Source organism: Dioscorea cayenensis, chromosome 5 (assembly GCF_009730915.1).
Source record: "Dioscorea cayenensis subsp. rotundata cultivar TDr96_F1 chromosome 5, TDr96_F1_v2_PseudoChromosome.rev07_lg8_w22 25.fasta, whole genome shotgun sequence".
NCBI classification, from domain to species: domain Eukaryota; kingdom Viridiplantae; phylum Streptophyta; class Magnoliopsida; order Dioscoreales; family Dioscoreaceae; genus Dioscorea; species Dioscorea cayenensis.
In genome coordinates, this window is record NC_052475.1 from 32302339 (window position 1) to 32308338 (window position 6000).

The 6000-nt window shown below is 38.1% G+C and overlaps 1 pseudogene; it reads right to left on the reverse strand.

Annotated features, from left to right (window-relative positions):
• Window positions 1–4115: 4115 nt before the first annotated feature.
• On the reverse strand, window positions 4116–5586 carry LOC120262264 (annotated as a pseudogene).
• Window positions 5587–6000: the final 414 nt, after the last annotated feature.

Consider the following 6000-nt stretch of genomic DNA (forward strand, 5'->3'; position numbering starts at 1 on the left):
AATTAGTTGTATTAAATGGTAATCTAGTTGTATGCATCGGGCTAATTATTTCCTAGTCAACTTAGCATATGCATATGTCTGGTTAAAATCTATTGTTAGAAACTTCATATATGGCTCTCTTTACTCCAGTGATCCTTGAGTAGTTCATATAACATATTTTGCTAATCTAGCTGTGATTTGTGAGAAACTACCAACTAGATTTGTGAGAAACTGCTTTTAAAAACATCATGTACGGTTTGGTTTTTTACTTTGATGATCCTTGAGTAGGTATATAACATATCTCGTTAATTTAGTTGTAATTTCTAAGAAACTACTTTAGGAATATCACATATGGCTTATGCTCTCGGATGATCCTTGACTAGTGTACATTACATATGTTAAATTTCACCAATAATTTGATGTAGAACATACATATAGGATAAGTTAGTAACTTTTTTTTTTTTTGGTAATTTGCTAAAAATGCCTTATTAGGTTGTGGATAGAATTTTATCTTTTGATTTCATAATTTTCTACAAATGGTCATCCTTATTTTGATGCTCAAGGAACAAATGCATTTAGAAATTAAAAACGCAAGTCTTCTTGGGCTTTTTGAATATTAATTGAATATTTTTTAGTATTTATTTAATGTAATTACTAATTAAATATAAGCTAAAGCTAAGATAGGGTTGTAAACTTGAACTCTTTTTCAGCTATTGCTAAATATTTGGGAGAACATATATCTATTATTTATAAGTGATATGATCATTTATATTGTGGACTTAAAGTCTTAAGTTGCTTTTCCTATATATCCATGTTTTGAAATAAAAGCATAGTTTATTCTAATGCTTTTTATGATTATATTATCAATCTTATGGCTCGGATCACATTAGACATGGCCCGCGCTTTGGGTATATCATTCTTATTAATAAATCTCCTAATCAACTGGTTTGATTTTCTTCAATTTCTCCTTTGAGTCATTGTTTTCATCTTTGAATGATGATGATGAATGTGTGTGTTGTTGAGAGCTTCCCCTATTCAATTCACATGTCATTGTGTTTGTATACCTCTAGTTAGCTAGAGAAAAATCTTTTGTAACCCTATTATTGATATAGTGGAAGTATTTTAAGTGGCTTTAAGTAGTCATGTGGTTTTTCTCTCGATTTGAAAAATTTCCCATGCTAAAATTGGCTTCTTGCATTGGTTATCTGTATTTGTTGTCTTTAGAGGTCATTATATCATTCTAAATTACAAAGAAGTGTTATTTTTGAATTTGCAAGAGTTCTGTTGTCATAAGGACATCATACACTTGCATAGGAGGCCGCACAACTCATCCTGGGAGAGACACGGGCAAGTGTGCATCCACATATATCAAGTATACATCCGGATAACATCACCAGAAAAGCGTACGGGCTACAATGTGGCCGCACAAAAAACCATATAGAGTTGGCAGAGGGGTGTGTGGGTAGGTGTGCGCCTGTATACATGACCGTATACTTGCCATCATAAAATATCGATTTTCTTAAACCAAGCGAAATGTATAAATGGAGTAACATATATTTACATAATAGGGTTCCTCTTTGTCCTTTACTTCCCAAATTTTAAAATTTGGAGGTTAAGGTTTAAGAGTTTAGAGTACAAGTTTAGAGATTTAAGGCTTCAAGTTTATTGTTTAGGGTTTAGGATTATAATTTAATAATTTAGGGTTTTTGTGTTTAGGTTTGGAATTTGCTGTTAATTTTAGGATTTTGGATTTAGAGTTTTGGCGTGTTTATTATTTAGTATTTTTAGGGTTTAGGGTTTTGTAGAGTTTTATATTGTTTAAGGCTTTATACGATTAGGGTTTAAGAGAGAAAGAACGATATAGTTGCTAATGTGCATGTTAACTTGGCATCTACATTATTTATCGTTAATAAAAAAAACATTTATTTCTGTGGTTTTTATTACAATGGGTACTTTTTATATTAATTTTTGGGCATTCAATATTTGCATGGAAATGTCGAAAAACATTACATGTAAAAAAAAACATGACATTGGTATCACATCCTTGAATAATTTTATTGTTTCGTCAAGGCTTCAAAATTATCTCCTCCTTATAGAACCCCAGGGAATCAAATCTCATGAGATATATCTATTAAAAAAAATTAACTTTTATTTTTGGGTTATTTATTGCAATAGTTACTTTTTATATCAATTTTTGGGTATTTAATATTTGCATCGGCATGTCGACGTACCATTGGTATAACATTCTTGAATAATTTTATTGTTTGGTCAAGACTTCAAAAATACCTCCTTTTAAAACTCAGGGAATCAAAGATCATGAATTAAGTTCTTGTTTTTATGGCAACTTAGGTATAGTGGCAATCATTTAAGTTCTATGTAGTTTTCAATGGGGGTGTTCACAACTATAGCCTTGTTTGGATTGTCTTATCAAAAAAGTGTATTTTTTTAGTTTAGTAGAAGTGCTTCTGAAAAAAGGTGCTTCTCCAGAGTAAGTTAAGCACTTTTTGTATTTTCTGTTTGGATTAGCTTTTATGTAGGAACAGAAGCTGTAAAAATAAGCTAAAAAACAGCTTTTTTCATAAGCTGGTCATGACTAGCTTTTGAAAAAAACTGTTTTTCAGCTTTTTTTTACAGCTTCTGCTTTTTCAGAAAAGCCAATACAAACAATATTTTTGGAACCCAAAAGTGCTTAACTTATAAAAAAACACTTTTGGGTTTTCCAAAAACCAATCCAAACAAGGCCTATCTCATTGATGACTTAAGCTAATTGGGGTGATGTGTGGTTACGGTCTTTTTTTTACTTATTTTTTTTTATTTATTTCATTTTAAATATTTTTTTTTTATCTTTTTTACTTATTAATTGGGGAATCAAAGATCATGAATTAAGTTCTTGTTTTTATCCAGGTTGTCAAAACCGAACCGGCCCAGCCGGTTCGACCGGAAAAACCGGGAATCGGCCATGAGGCCGATCCGGTTACATGCATTGACTCGGCCACATAATAGCTCGGCCAAAAACCCGATGACTCGGCCGATTAACCCGGAAACCGGTGACCCGGCCGGATCAAACGGGTTAAAAATACTAACCATGGTGAGAGGAGATGGTGTGCGGCCGGAGTAAGTGAGGGAGTTAGAGAGAGAGGTGCGGCCGTAGAGGGTGAGAGTCCCGATAGAATCATTTAGTTTTTTAAAATATTTTATGTTTTTAAAAAATAATGATATTATATTAAATTAAATTCCAAATATTAAATTTATTTGTATTTTACATATTTTAAAAACAAAATCTATATAATTAAACTTTTAAAAATATTTAATTGTGTTTTTAATTATTAAAATATGTTATATTATTTTTATCATTATTAATTATTATAATATTTTTAAAATATTTTATTATTGACTCCGGTTCAACCTGGTCGAACCCATCGACCCTTAACCCCTAGGCTTGGCCGAGTCAAAGCCCGAACCAGGTCTGACAACCTTGTTTTTTATGGCAACTTAATTTAGGGAAACCCGTTACAAGAGAAAAAACAAAAGAAGAGTTGCAAAAATTTGACAAATTTTCCTTTCGACTTGTAGCTGCTGAAGGCTAACAATTCATCTAGACAAAATAATCCCCCATAAACATCCCAGACCAAATAACCCACCACCATAGGAAGAAAAAAAATAAAGTTCCTGCACAAATTTTCCTTACGACTTGTAGCTGCTGAAGGCTAACAATTCATCTAGACAAAATAATCCCCCATAAACATCCCAGACCAAATAACCCACCACCATAGGAAGAAAAAAAATAAAGTTCCTGCACAAATTTTCCTTACGACTTGTAGCTGCTGAAGGCTAACAATTCATCTAGACAAAATAATCCCCCATAAACATCCCAGACCAAATAACCCACCACCATAGGAAGAAGAAAAATAAAGTTCCTGCACTCCCAATTCTAAATATCTGACTATAGGATTAAATCTAGGAAACGTATGAGCTTAAAAGCACCATCCCTAGTGAAAGGCAAGCAGCAAGCTAACCTTAAATAACAAAGTAGTTCCAAGTGGTTGCGGCTACAACTTACAAACCAACAAAAGTTGCAAAGCAAAATCGTTCTAACTATATCAAGATAGCCGGCGAAGGCCTGCAGCCTTACTCGATTCCGGTAAATTGATGTAAATTTCCAGGTCAATATGAAAGATAAAAATTAAAAACATTAGAAGCAATGCAAACTTTGCAAAGTTGATAGCTTGCCTACTAGCAAGCGGGGGATGTAGGATGATAAATGTGAGAAACATAACAAACCAAAGGATACTTAAAATAAAACAGACACCACTGGAATCAATCTGTTTGAGCTTGATCTACAGGAGCCGCGGCGGGTGCAGTTGAAGTTCGGGCGAGAAGCCAATTGAGGATGTCCCCGAAAACGAGCTCCACGTTCTCTTCAGGTTCACCGGTGAGCTGGTGCCACATCTCCGGGTATATCCGCAGCGTCTTGTCTCTGCTGGCGGCACGGCGGTACAGATCCTCGACGCAGGCTGGGTCACACACCACGTCCTCTGCTCCGTGCACGATAAGCAGTGGTAGCGTCACCTCCTCGAACTTGCCTTGCACCTCCCGGCACACCCTCATCAGCTCCTGCGCCGTGGCTGCTCTGGGCCACCCCAGCTTGCGCCTGGGGCTCGCCAGTGCCAGCTTCCGCTTCCAGTCCACCTTGAAGGACAAGTCCGGGATGGAGCCCCTGGTAGGCACCACCCGCCACGTCGGGACCAACGTGGCCACGATGGAGAGCAGGTGCTCCAGGGGCCACGGCGGCTTGAACTTGGAGCTGATACCGCACATGGCCCCGTTGAGCACGAGGCCATCCCAACCTCGGCTTGGCCCCCTCGCAAGTGTATAAGTAGGGCGATGGCTCCGCCGAGGGACTCGGAATACATGAAGCATGGCAACGAGGACGGGTACCTGGCCCGGAACGAATCGAAGAAGGAGATGCAGTCATCTACAACTGGTTCGATGTCGGGAATGTGGGCGATAAGCCCCTCCGAAAAGCCATGGCCCTGATGGTCCAGGGCGCACACAGCGAACCCAGCCTTGGCGAAGTAGACGGATGTGAGCTGGATAAACCAGCTTGACTCTCCGGTGAATCCATGGATCACCGCCACGATTCCGATGATCTCGGCGGGGGGAAGCGGCGTCCACCATTGCGTGAAGATCCGGAGACCCTGCGGATTAACGAAGGACGAAGAGGAGTGGCTCACCGAGTGCCGGGCGTAGAACTGCGATGGGGTTAAGTCCCCGAACGGGCTCCGTTCGTTGGCCTCGGCCACCGGGTGCGGCATCTTCCTTGCGTTGCTTTGGGATTGGGACTTGGAACTCTTAACGAATTCGGGGAGGATGCTTGAAATTCGATTTCGAATAAGATCTCGATCTCGATTTCGATTTCTATCTCATCATCTATCCGTATCTCCTTGCCCCCTTAATTGCCTTTCTATCTAGAACGCTAAGACTCCTATAATAAGGTGATCTATATATCTTTAATCTATTTGCTTTCTTGTCTATCTAGATTTAGTTGAAAGTTGAGCATATCTCGCCTATAAATTAAATTTTAGAATATCAATGCTATGCTGGTGGTTTGAGTGGCACCAACCACCAAACTTTATTTTTCCCTTGTGTTGCTCTGGTTTGTTTGCAGCTATCTCCCTCGATGATATCGAAGATGGAGCAATCATGCATTTATTCCCAACTATCTACCGCAAGAAGGCACTAATAGCTCATCCCATCATCCCAGCTCGTCCCAACTGCTACGTCAAATCAATTTAGGCTAGAGCTAGTGGACTTGGTTTTTGTTACGGGAGACCACTGCCCAGCACGAGCGTGACGCATGACCAATCTAAATTTTTTTAAACGAAACAAACAAAATAAAACATAAGAAATTGTTAAATATAACAAATATATATAATGCTAGGTAATTAAAGTAATTAATTGCATCAGAAATAACTTTCTCTTTCTCGGGTCAAGAACAAACATTGAATACTCAGGCCTAGA